Source organism: Numenius arquata, chromosome 9 (genome assembly GCF_964106895.1).
Source record: "Numenius arquata chromosome 9, bNumArq3.hap1.1, whole genome shotgun sequence".
Taxonomy (NCBI): domain Eukaryota; kingdom Metazoa; phylum Chordata; class Aves; order Charadriiformes; family Scolopacidae; genus Numenius; species Numenius arquata.
This window is the reverse complement of record NC_133584.1, coordinates 46,791,958-46,805,722: the sequence shown is the minus strand read 5'-3', so window position 1 is coordinate 46,805,722 and position 13,765 is coordinate 46,791,958. Positions and strand designations below refer to the sequence as shown.

The 13,765-nt window shown below is 38.5% G+C and overlaps 1 protein-coding gene across 1 annotated transcript in view; it reads left to right on the top strand.

Moving 5' to 3' along the window:
- Window positions 1-13,765, top strand: part of ROCK2 (Rho associated coiled-coil containing protein kinase 2) — a 100,164-nt gene that overhangs the window by 27,138 nt on the left and 59,261 nt on the right. The window lies entirely within an intron of this gene.

Here is a 13,765-nt window from a genome sequence, read left to right as displayed (position 1 = left end):
ACTGCATTATGATTTTGAGTCTCTTCTAGAAAAACTGCAATTTCCTTTGCTAATTTGATGTGATTCCTTTTCAGAAATGCAAACACAAAGGTCTTGTATACATAAGCACACCCAACTGTTTGATTTGCACCTACAGCTGGAACACTTGGGAAGAAGAATGTTCTGGGAACTCATTATGCAAATGCCAGACCAAGTGTCCCACTTTATTTCAGAGTTACCATCTAGAGTATTACCACAACAAATAGCCTTTTTTAACTAGAATGAGGTTTAACCAGCTGTAAAATTGATAATCAGTCATGGTATTTCAGAAATTGCAGTGTGAGTGGTTTTTGCATTGTCTGTGCAGTAATGAAAATCAAGTTTCTAGAACATTGACTCTACCTGAAATGTTGTTTTTCAACTACCAAAGAGAAATTTTATACACTTAATTCCATTGGTTTTATTTTCACTGAGCAAGAGATGACGTTGCATCCAGGAAAAAGGACACAAAGCAATATTGCACAGCCACCCATTCCATGCAGGAAGGATTATCGTGATGTGGAAGGGGAAATGAAGTAAGGTTGCGCAATCAACCTCTATTCTATTATAACCTAAGTTTTGAATTTTCTTTCCCTTAATGTATCTATATGTGTATGTAATTGTAATGCTGCTTCCAAGACTTACAAGTTAGCCTAAAATAGATGCAGTATGACTTTTAAACGTCATTAATGGTAAATAGTTTTCTGTGTGTTACTAAGATTAGACAAATTGTCTTATTCCACATAGGGCTGATACTAAGTCCTTGCAAATGTTGTCTGCAAGCTCATAGCCTGCTTTATAGCAGTGGCACTTGACTTGGCTGTTGCCAGAGCTGGCATTTGAACTCAGCCTCCATTTTCTCACGTTTGAGGCAAGAATCAATGTACTGCTGGTTTCAGAATGGTTTCTCCTAGTCTCTGTTGTTGAAACTCTTCTCTTTTTCCTTGTGTATTTTTGAGTTTGACACCTGGTGTCCTCTTTTGTCCAGAGCATGTAATACTGAGGCTGAAACTGTCTGTCTTATTTCCCTGTAATTACTTACAGGGAATGAAGCTGCTTGTGTAGGAATAAAAAGACAGTTGCCTCAAAGTAATAACATGAAAGTGGATCAGTACAGTGGAAACTAGAGTGAATCAGGGGTTTAGTCAAGCCAAAATACCCTGTTTCCAGCAGTAGCCAATAGCTCAGAAGTGCCTGGGACGGAGTGCAGGAGGACTCTTCCTGTTCCATTACATTCCCTCAGCCTGTGGAGAGGAGGCAGCTCGGGGACTCTCCGAGGTAGATGTGGTCCTTTCCTGTCTCATAGCTCTTGACAGCTTTATCTCCCTTGAATCGAGCAGCCTTCAGCCCAACGTAAACTCCTTGGCAGTGTGACAATAAGTTCTAGCTTAATTCTATGATGTGAAAAAACCCCTTCCTTCTGTGTTGCGTCTCCTGAGTGCCAGCTTCCTTTGCCTTCCATCTCCCTGTTAGTGGGGATCCAGTAGCCAGGGAGCTGAGTCATCACGTACATAAGAGACCAGGTTCCAGCTGATGGCCTGCGATACTGTCTGATGTTGTCTCTGCTTATTTCAATTTGTGCTTATCCATCAGGCATCTCTTATCTTAGATTTGACTGCAGTACAAAACAAAACAGTCGTGATCTTCCACAGACAGGCCCTGGTCCGTGATCGATGGCGCTGTGATAATACAATTCACAATGATATAATGTTTCACAAAATAGCCTGTCGGCTTTTCTAACAGCAGTGTCTAGCCAAATAATTTGTGCTATTTCTGGAGACTTACATGGCACCCTGTCAGTAATTAAGCTCTGGTTGAAACTCTTTTCAGACCTGAATAAAAATACCCATCATAGAGTAATTTAGGATGTAAGGGACCTTTGGAGGTCTTCTGGTCCAAGCCACTGATGTGCTCTTAAGCGGGTTCAGTCAGATGATGTGTAAGAACTAAGTTTTGAAAATCTCCAAATGCGGAGATGCCACATCCTCTCTGGGCAACCTGTTCCAATGTTTGACCATGGTCAACATTCCATATAGCCAATTGCAGTTTCCCAGGTGGCAACTTGTGGCTGTTGCTGCTTGTCATACCCCTGTGCTGCAGGCCTACTGCTGACTCACGGCCAGCTTCTTGTCTACTAGGGCCACCAGATCCTTTTCCTCAAAGCCACTGTCTGGCCGGCAAGTGCCAGGCTCTCCTGGTGTGTGGTGGTATTCCATCCCATGTACGGGCACCTGTGTGTGTCTTTGAACTGCATGAGGCTCCTGTCATTTTCTCAGCCTTTCCCAGTGCCTCTGAATGGCAACTCTGCCCTCCGGCATATCAGCCGGGTTGTTTTTACCCATGAAGTTGCTGGAAGTACACTGTGTCCTAGCTTTTGGGTCATTAGTAAAAATATTAAACAATATTGGTTCCATTATCAGTCCCTGGGAATGCCAGTGGTCACCAGCTGCAAAGTTGGACTTGATACTACTGATCATGATAATTCTTTGAGCCTGATGGTCCAGCCAGCTTTCCACCCAACTGATGGTTCGCTTACCTGCTTGGCCCATAAGATGACTATAGGAATCCATGTTGAATACCTTGGTGAAGTCCAGATAAACCACATACACTGCTCACTCTTTGCGCACTGAAACAGTCATCTCATTATAGGAGACAATCAGGTTGATCAGGCACACTTTGCTTGTGATCAGTTTATTTGGTTATCTGTTTCCTCGTGTACTTGGAAATGGTGTCGGGGGACCTGAAGTTAACCTGTCCTGTTCTGCAGGTCCTCCTTGTTGTCCTTGTTGAAGATGGGTGTGACACTTGCCCTTTTCCAGTTAACAGGAGCCTCCCCGAGTTGCCGTGACCTTTCAGAGGTGGTAGAGAGCAGCCTGGTGATGGTTTTGACTGGTTCCTTTGCTCCCACTCAGATGGATCCTGTCAGGGTCCGTGGAGTGGAGCTGTTTATATCCCAGGGAACAGCGGCAAAAAAAGTATCGAGTGCCCATCTTCTGTCCCTAGGTCTCCTATCCACCAAGAAAGTGTGCCCACGTCTCCTTTCTTTTGCTGCTGATTTATTCATAGAAGCTTTCCTTCTGGCACTTCATGCTCTTTCATTGCCAAGATCTGAACCTGTCTTTGTGTGCGAGGGTGTACCTGTTTGTGTGTGTATTCTGGTTTTCTAGTCTAAATGCTTCCCAGTTTAAGAGAAACAAGTTCAATCATAGTCGTTCAGATATTTAGCTGCTCTTTTATGCTTGGCACAGGATGTTTTTATCAGTGACAAAATACGCTGATTTTATTACGGTCTTGTATGGCATTTGACTATCTCACAAACATTGATAAGGTGATGTTTTATTCCCCCACTGAAACAAAACAGGCGCTGTGTATTGACACAAACAGTATTTATTGATGATGGTTTGTCTGTTCAAGCTGCAATAGTTCGGAGTTTTTTCGTGAGTGCCTGGTGTTATGTATGATTTAGCTTATTTTTAAATACAATTCCATCTGTCTGATACAACTTGTAATTAGCACTAAAAGCTTCTGCAAATTCCTTCGTAAAGCAGAAGGTGTAACAACACCCACTGACTGAAAGTTACGGGTAGATAACTAGAAGTCAAGAGCTGTTATTTTCCCCAGTTTGTGGTCAGCTGTGGTGGAAATTGTAATGATTTTTTTTGCTAGCAACTTCTAAAACAAGGTTCTGCATTTACCCTGATGTCTTTTAAACCTTACCTTAGGTGGATTTTAGTGACTGAAAAAGTGACCATTCTTTGTGACTAAATCAGTTTATTGATGAAGTAGCGGACTTCAGAAGAAATTATCTGCTCTCTTCTGTGGCCCTTTGCATCACCTCCTCCTCTGAGAAAGAAAACCAAAGATCTCAACAAAGCCTATCCACAACTTTGGGGAGCGGGTTGTTTGCAATGTGAAAGTCCTGACTGATCTTCTAGATGAAATAGCTAATTAATATAGATATGTGCACAGAACAAACTTGTTGCTTAGGGAGTTGAAAAATGAATAATTACAGCAGCAGGTTGCAAGAGGCACTCGCTTCCTCTGGCTTACTGAAGTTGGTCTCCAAGATCTGCAGGGAGGAAGCTCCTGTCAGCCACGCTTCTTTGCTATTGCTATACTTCTTACTTTTTTCAATAAGGAAATTCCCTATTTAAGGATTATGTTTATCTCACGCTAGACCAGAACTTTTTGGACTCATTGACATAAAAAACCTGATTTTAATAGTGCCGACCTGCATATGCTCAGGTCAAAGATAATTGTAGCATCACAGAATAGTTCAGCTTTGAAGACCTCAGGAGGTCATCTGGGTCCAACCCATGCTCAAAGCAGCTGCTTAATGTCTATCCCAAGTGCGGATCCCGTCTCTGTTTTACAGGACAGTCACTTATATGGGTCTCATAGGTGGGGGAGGGTTGGGTTTTTTACCTTTTTTTTTTCATCGCTTTTTCTTTTCTGTCTGGTATTTCAGGAATAGGAAGTTTCTCCAGATTGTTTCAGATGACAATCTTCTTTTTATTCCAGAGAAAAACATGGGAGATCAAACACTTGTAATTGGACTTTCAATTCAGCATTTTCCTTTCCAGTCTTAGAGGCTGAGGCTACTGACCTCTTAAATATATTTTTTTTAATTGAAGTTGGTGAGAAAATGTCAATTCATTGATAATACATCATCATCATGGATTTGACTTCAGATGGAATTATTATTCTAGTGAATCCCTAGAAGAGGATGTATTGAGTTTCAGCAGAAATCACCTAGCAAAGTTCCTGTTCTGCTTTAAAACCTAGAATGTTGCATTAGTAGTCCTGACAAGGGAATTGGAATTTAAATGCTATTTTACATATTTAAACATTTAAAAACACTTACATATTTTAACATAGTTACATGTAGGCTTATTTTGTGGGAAAATACATTACTTGTTTAAGAGACAAATTTAATAATGAATTTGACTGCAATCCAGGGTCATGAGTGAAGTTTGCTCCCAGGATGCATGTTGGACTGTGGAACAGTGTATCACAATGTGTTTATTTGAAACTCCAAATGAATATAATGTTATTTCTGAAATGGGAAGCATTTTATGTGAACACACTGTTCTACTAAAAAAAACCTAAAAAGCATTTCTTCAAATGTATTCCGTAAAAATGTTTTTCAAGTTGTATGCCCCTTTTTGTCACTAATAGAGATCTGTATTGACTAAGATCGTGAACAGCTATAACTACTTTCAAGAATGTCAGACTTAAAAATAAGGCACTCGTATCTCAAGAAAATACTGTACGCTTTACTAATTAAATGAATGGAAATTACTGTAAATAACTTCCTTTACTCTCAAATTCATTTCTGTGAGAAGGCTGTTTTTAGGCTTACTATAGCTTTTTAAAATAAAAAACTAATCTTCTTACCAATCAATAATGCATATATATTATTGCAAAAATAAAAGCTCTTTTTCCTGATGTTGATACTCTTTTGCCCCATTTATTTTAGCTATTGGTGATTGCCGTAAATGGATATATATATTAGTTTTGTTTAAATTCCATTCATTTTCCACCAGTACCATTAGGTCTCTACTCATGCAAAGATAATCTTAAAATACTTGTTTTATCCCCATTACTAGACAATAGACCAAAAGCAGTTTAAGATTAAAAAAGGTCTTTTGGCTCTTCATTATTTAAAATTAATTTTTTAGCCCATTTTGGTTTCTTTTCCATGTCTATTTAATGTTTCTTGCTTTCTCTTACCTACAAGCTCCCTTTCTTCCAGCAATCAGTTTCACAACTATTGACTTTTCCAGAAATTGTCCTCAAAACACATCCCTGTGTTAATACGTGAACAGCAGCTAAATGGTAGGACTGTCTCTGTTTTCACTATTTCTATTTTACTTGAATTATTGTCTCCTGGAGTAGAAGCAGTGCCTTTTTCTGCTAGCGTATGGATCAGCGCCTCCTGATACTGGATGGATTGGTCTTGATATCCAGACTTTAAAAAAAAAAATAAAATCCATCTGCGGCAATAAATGTTCTACATCTCTCCACACTGTATCCAAATTCTGTACTCCAACGTTAGATGTGGTTTTGATTGCTTCAGTTTTATTTGTCATTTTAACTGGAAATCTGGGCGTATAGAATTATGGTGGACCACAGCGCTTGTATTTTAAAGAAATACGTGGTACAGCTGACTAGAATGTGCTGCTGACATTAGATTTGAAGTTAGGAGATAACATGATAGGCAGCTATTATTTATTGGGTTAGGAATGTTCTGAAGAATGATACTAAATAGTTAATTTTCCTGTACTAAAAATAACAGTTTGTTTTCAAACAACCGTTTGTTCTGAATCAGTGATAAGAAAAAACAAGTCATTTTATTACTTCCAGTCAATCGTGCTTTTAGGTGAGGAGGATGCTAGATGAAATGGATGATGCCAGGGAAATCTTCATCTGAACTGATGGGTAAATGGCTGCTGCGGGAGAGCAACAGGCAGAATTACCAGGCTGCTTTTGCTCTCCTGCTAAGGAGAATTCCAATTAGTAAGCCTCGGAGAATTCCAATTAGTAGGAAATTATCTCTAGTGTTATTTTAACAGGTTTGCAATACTGAGCATCGGTGCACATTGATTTTCTTGAAAGTGATATGAATTCTGAAATCAAAAATACCTAAAGAACGTGGAAATGTACAGTGACTTTGGATGGAAGCAGATAATGCTGAACTACTGAATTTTCCGTGACTATAGCAATAACCAGCAAGATGTGCAAGACCAGTTTTATCTTATTAAGGAGAAAATAGCAACAATTGATCTGGATAAGAAAATACGCATTTTTGTAATGGTTAAGTGTTAATACATTGGGCTTTTTAAATGAATACTATTTTAGAGATTAAGTTGTATATTCACAGCTGCTGGCTTACTCCTCTTTCTCAGTCCTTTCTCTTTGGCTTAATTTACTGCTTCTGTGTATTTCTTCAACTAATTTATGAAGAGTTTCCAGGTAAGCTTGGAAGGAATCTTAGAGGTCTCTAGTAAAGTCCGCTTCACAGAGGTAGGATCCACAGCTGGATCTACTGTAATAAATATTTCTCTAACTTGTGAATCTCTAGTGAAGGTGATTTCTTAGCTTCATTGGATAGGTGTATTATGTCAGTTTTTCGCTACTGCTATTTAGAATTTTTTCTGAATCTGTAATCTAAATCTCCAATCCTAATTCAGCTATTTTTTTTATGCTGTTTCTAGGGATGTGAGGAAGCGTCCATCATCATCGCTTATAGCAGCTTTTTATGTTCTGAAAGAAGTTGTCCTGTCTCCTCTTAGACTAACCTTTTTTAAGACTGAAGTCTCTGGTCTTGACAGCCTTCCCTAGCACAAATTGCTTGTCACTTCCCAGCTCTTGTTAACTTCCCTTCAGTTCTTTTCCAGCTTGTCTTTTGCAATCCCCTGTGTAGGGATTCACAAAGCTGGACACAGTATTCTGGTTTAGGCTGTAACAATATCAACAAATGATTTCTGATCTTTGTTTACAAAGGACCCTTAGCTCTATGAGGTCTTATACAACGCTCCTCTTGTTTATGCATCCTAGATTGGATTTTTAGTTTGCTAAAACCCTGTGTCTTTTTCTTTCTTTAAAATAATGTTTACTCATTATTGCTGTTTTATGTTCTCTGCAATTAATTTCTTTCAAACGCATATGTTGGTGAGGATTTTCCCCCTCTTTTTGTGCTTATCAACTTTGACTTACATCTGTATTTTGTTCAGATTTTTTCCTTTGTTTTGACATAATTTTAAATGCAGTAAAAAGCATGTGCTCAGAATTCTGAAGTTTGGTATCATTTGCTGATTTTTATTTGTTCTTATTAGATTAGTTTCTTACTTTGTTGCTTTATTGTGGTAATGAAAATATTCTGTGTAACTGGAACAGGACAAACCCAGAGGAATTTCTTTTTGACGCACTTTTCCAAGTCCTGATAATTATGAAACTTCTGATAGTTACCTTTTGGACATTGTGTCCATTATTTCCTCTACAGTATTTTTTTACTTTGCCAATGAGAGTGGTGAGCCTTGTGTTTTATTTCTGTGCTAAAATGCTTTGCTTTATTGATTACATCATATATTCTGCCAGAAATCAGTTACATGACACTATTTTATTTTTGAGAACACAAAAAACCTTAAAGCCTGAATCTTACATGTTAGTAGTCTTGGTGTTTACAAATTGATGAATGTCTTGTTCTAATTCCCTCTCCCCGGATATTCTGATAGCCAGTTTGGAAAGTCCTTCCCCTTTTAATGGTAGTGCTTTGATTTGCCCTTTTCTGTCCTGATGACCTCTCCTGAGTTCTCAAAGAAAATTGATTAAGGCAGTCTCCTTAAATATTTTAGAGTGAAATTCAGTTGCTCTTGCTGTTCTCAGCACATTTTTTCATGCAGAGTGATTTTTCTTTAGGATTTCTTTTCATTCTTATCCCTTGCAAATATGTCCAGATAAATAACATCTTAAAAAAGTTGAAGAAAGTATGGAAAATTTAAGCCTTCTGTGCATTCTTTGCCTTTCTTAACTCTTAATGGACTTTAATCACTTATGTAAAGTATCCTCCCTTATTTCCTGTTGTCCCTTGTAAACTACAACTTATTATGTACCTTTGCTTTTCTGATCTTTATTTACATGCTTTTACAGTTCCATAGTGTTATTCCTTAACGTTCTTCTTGTTGCATCTTGGAACAATTTTGTGATGATTATTCTGTTAGTATTTAAGGATTAAGTGATTTTTGGTCTGCTGTCATCCTGTCACTACATTGGAACAGTTTGACCCTGTGCCTTTCAAATAACAAGGTAGATTCTATAAAACCAGTCAAGTATGTGTGTAGGGTGCAGCACGTGAGATGGTGGTCCTTGAGGAGTATTGCTTTTACGATGAAGAACAATTTGCATTTATTCAATAGTAGACAACTTCAAAATCATTTCAGTCATTTAAGTCACTTCAGTATTTGTTTACTTTCATATACAGAAGCCTGTTGTTAAGCATTCATATACTTATTTGTGGCCAGCAGCTGCTTTTAGGTTTCAGAACTGCACATACTCAATACTCCTAAATCTGTTAATTAATGTAGAACTATTAAACTTCTAGAACAGCAAGACCTCTCATCAGTAAATGTTGGCTGCATTATCATGTCCTGAATTATTCCTTCACGTACTAATTATGCTTCAGTAAGACAAAAATGAATTGCAAGATATCCTAATGATCGCTGAGTAGGATACGCTTGGGGAAATGATATATTTGTCTTGCATATGACCTTTGAGTTGTTTTTCATATTGTATGCTCTTACTGAGCTGTCAGCCTTATATCCAAAGGTATCGTCTAGAATTTGGAAAGTAGCTCCTCAGGGAAGACCAGAATTAATTAAGGGTCCATTTGGCATATAGAAGAATATAGTGGAGGTTTAATCCATCATTAGATGGTCAGTTCCTGTGTGCATAGATTTAGGAAGTTCTGTCTTAAAAAAACATGTAGGTCAAGTTAGAAAAATGTAATCTGAAGTTACAGACTTTTTACCCTTACTTTCCACTGCAGCATATTTTATTAAATTTTATTTGAGGATTTGGAAGGGGAAAAGAATAGTGTTTTGGTTTTCTTATATGTAATGGTTTAGTGATGTTTTCATAGAATCACATGGGTTTGGGTTGGAAGGGACCTTGAAAGATCATCTCTGCCGTGGCAGGGGACATCCTTCTCTAGATCAGGCTCCTTACGTTTTCCAGTTATTGCAGGATTATGAATTGTTTCCTGAAGCAGCTGATACCTCTTCTGTTCAGTCGTCATTACTTTTTGTTCTTGAGTTTTACTTTTTTCTCATTGTGAAAATGAGGAATAAATTGAAGTAGCCAAAGCTGTTGTGACATCCCGGGGAGTTTACGTGTGCATATCAGTGTTAGACAGGTTCAATTTCAGAAATTTTAATTTCAGAAATTGGTATCAGCACAGTGTGGCTTAATTTGGTGAGGGCTTCAGTGGGATTGCATGCATTGAGCTCACTATTTAGAAGCTACCATTACTTTTCCCTATTACTGCCCCTTTTGTCAGGGAAGACCATAAAAACGTTTAGTTCCCGTATCTCCTGAACTTTTCTTGCCTGTTTTTTCTTGGGTTCATTCAGGTCTGTAACAGTAGAAGCTGCTTGTTGTCCCTAGAGGTGGTGGCTGCTGCCAGCGTGGCCTGGAACTCTTCTCCTGGTGTAGGAGGGTGTTGCAAAAATAGCAAATTTGGACGTTTCTCATGGAAAACAAATCTGTGGAGAACATTTTAGCATGTTTGCCATGAGCAAAAAGGTTTTGATGGGGGCAGAGCTGTATTTGCCAACAGTGCGTTTGTTTGGAAGCTGCTATTTTTGGGCTGTGAGCTTCTGAGCCTTTTGTAATAGCAGAAAGAGGAAGCGAACAGTGAAATCACTTTAATAACATATTTCCTGGTTGAAGTGACTTATCTGTGAGGCCTAGACAGAGGAGATGTCATTTCCTGCATTACTTCTCTTCAGTTTGAACAGTCTGTGTAGTTTTTTGACCCAGCTTCATAATCGTAGTGCAATTTTCATGTTAAGTGATGTAAACTAGCACTTTTAATGAAAATGTAAAGCTTTAAGGAGACACCTTTTCACAAAATGCTAATGTGCAAGACAAGTCTTTCATAATCTACATGTTGATGAGAGCTTGAAATCCTTCACCTTAAAATTATGTTCAAGAGCTTAAAATCTTGTCTTTGAGAGAGTATGATAATAAGGTTTGTTCACAGGTATTAAAAAAAAATTGTCGCTCTTTCTACTTCTCATGATGCTGGTACTAATCACCTTGTCTGTGCCACCAGCTGTAGCTGAATGTCCTCAAGAGTTAGGAGACTTCCAAGTCGTTAAGAACAGGCAGCTGCGCTGTTTTCAAACTTCTGTTCATTAATAGCGACTTGTGAAAATTGTTACCAGAAGTCCCTGAAAAGGAGACAGAGAGAGCTAATATAAAAATTAGCTGCAAATATGGTTCTTATTTTTTTATAACCCACAGAAAAGGCTGTGGAATTGGAATGACATGGAGGGAAAAAACAATGACATCTGAAATGATAATGTACAGCTCAGTTTAAATTGGAAGTTATGGTTGGTTTGGACCTTGTAATCCTACTTTACTAAAATGTCTGTTAGGGATGATAACTTTATTCTTTTCCCTGACTTTGTGCATAAGATATAAGTAGAGCATACTATAAATGTTTTACTTGTCAACCTCTAAAATACCTTTGCGTGAAAAGCATTAAAATAGCAGATGATCTCACCTTTCTCCCCCAACAAAAATATGAAGAACAAAAATATGCCTCATTGGTTTGTGTTAGCACAGAGTGCTTTTACGTCTCCCCTAAAATGTCTACCCAGTTGTTAGTCATCATTAAAATATAGTTTCAATAGAAATGAAAGATGAATGTAAAAGGCGTGATAAATAAGGTATTAGACTGCGAAGAGAGAAACAGAGTAAGAAGGTGCTTGGAGCCCTAGAGAGCTAGTTTTTATTTTTGAATCTGTGCAGTAGAAACACGAACTGTGATTCATCAGAAAAAAATATGCTCAGGACCAGTTGTGAAACTAATTGCATTAAGGGATCCTAAAGAGTAAGAAAGACTCTTATTGTGATACTGTACATAGATACTGTAAACTACACTCATATATTAATGCAATTACACTGCAAATATATTAATGCAAGTGTAGCTTCAAGTGATATTCGATGTTGGAGTTAGGTGTTGTGTGTAAACTACCAGCTGATTGGAACTGAGACTTCATTGTGTTGGGTAAAATCATAAGAGGTCCCAGCTGTTCTCCATCAGGGAATTCAGTATGGTCCTTTTCTACGCATCGCAAGGTGAAGATCCATGTTTCTGCAGATACACTGTGCTACAGAATGAGATATCCTTTTTTGGAAGGCAGTGTTTGCTACATAAAAGAGTTTGGTATTACAGATTCTATTACGTTATTTTACAGGAAGTCACCTCAAGTCAGAGTACTTTCCGTTGGATTTGTCCAGGTTATTGGGCAGTTCCTGTGCAATTCATGCAATGATTAATCCAGAAGTATTTAACAACTTTGTTACTTTGGTTTAGTATCTTTCATTAAAATGTCATCAAATTTTAAAAATAGGTACTAAGTCTTCTGTCCCTCTGAAAGATGAGTACAATGTCCTAATGCATCACTCCTTCATCCTTAATGACTCTTGCGGGAACAGTTACAGTCAAGACTAAAATAATGCCTATAAATGTTGTTCTTAAAGTGACTAACGATTGATACTGTGTCTTCTTCATTGACTTCCCTTTTGGCCTATTAACACTGTTTTCTGTTTCTTTTTGTAAGGAAGTTCTGAAACATGATGCAAAAGATCTTTATGACACAGTTCATATTTCAAGAGTAAAATTCCACTTTTACTCTGTGCAGCAGTGGAAATATTATAGGTGTTACATCACAGAATGGTTGAGGTTGGCAGGGACCTGTTGAGATCACCTTGACCAACACCCCTGCTCAATGCAGGATCAACTAGAGTAGGTTGCCCACAGCTGCATCCTGTCAAGTTTTGAATATCTTCACTGATGGAGACTCCACAACCTCTCTGGACAACTTGTTTCAGCGCTTGACCACCCTCATGGGGAAAAAGTGTTTTCTGGTGCTCAGATGACTGCTATTGATACTTCTCAAGACACTTTCATTTGTTAGGAATTAAAAAAAAAAGCAATCAAATCTCTTAGTTTTGAAAATGTGCTTAATCATTAATGTCTTTTGTGGTGAAAAGCAACATCTCCACAGATGAGGTAGTCTTATCTGTGCATGTGCGTATTTAGGACAATCTGGCATTCAAAATTTATTTAATAATCTTGGGCTTTGCCTTTAACTCTATCCAAGTAGATATATTATTAGAGTGAAGATAATAATCTTAGTGAGATTTACAACAGAAATGATCCCTTCCCAGTTACATTCTTCTGACTATTACCCCCTTGTAGTTTTTCAGGTAGGCAGTGATGATGTATATAATACATCCAGGAAATTAAAAACAATCATAAAGGACTTTAAGACACTGGGAAAACTGGTTGAGGGATCAGGGGCACAGGTAATTTTTTCAGCGATACCCTTAGTTGCAGGAGGAAATCCTGAAAGAAATAAAAAGGCAACTGCGATAAACAAGTGGCTCAGAAACTGGTGCCATCACCGAAATTTTGGGTATTCTGAACTCAGGGAATTTTATATGGCACCGAGTCGGATAGCAACAGATGGAGTACACCTGTCTCAGAAGGGGAGAAAGATACTGGCAAGTGAGTTGGCGGGGCTTGTTGAAAGGGCTTTAAACTAGGATCGAAGGGGGAGGGGGTTAAGCGTAGGTTGAGCAGAAAAAAACTCAAAGAGAGCCTTCAACCTGCCATCTCAGCTAATAAGTCGGCCCCTTTAGGCACCCAGCTGAAGTGCCTTTACACAAATGCACGCAGCATGGGGAACAAACAAGAGGAGTTAGAGATGTGTGCACGCCTCCAGGGCTACGACATTATTGGCATCACCGAGACGTGGTGGGATGGCTCTTACGACTGGAGTGTTCGAATGGAAGGTTACAAGCTCTTCAGGAAGGACAGGCTGGGCAGAAGGGGAGGGGGTGTTGCCCTCTATGTCAAGGACCAGCTGGAATGTATGGAGCTTCACCTGGGGATGGGTGAAGACAAGACAGAGAGCTTATGGGTCAGGATTAAAGGGAGCACGGGGGCAGGTGA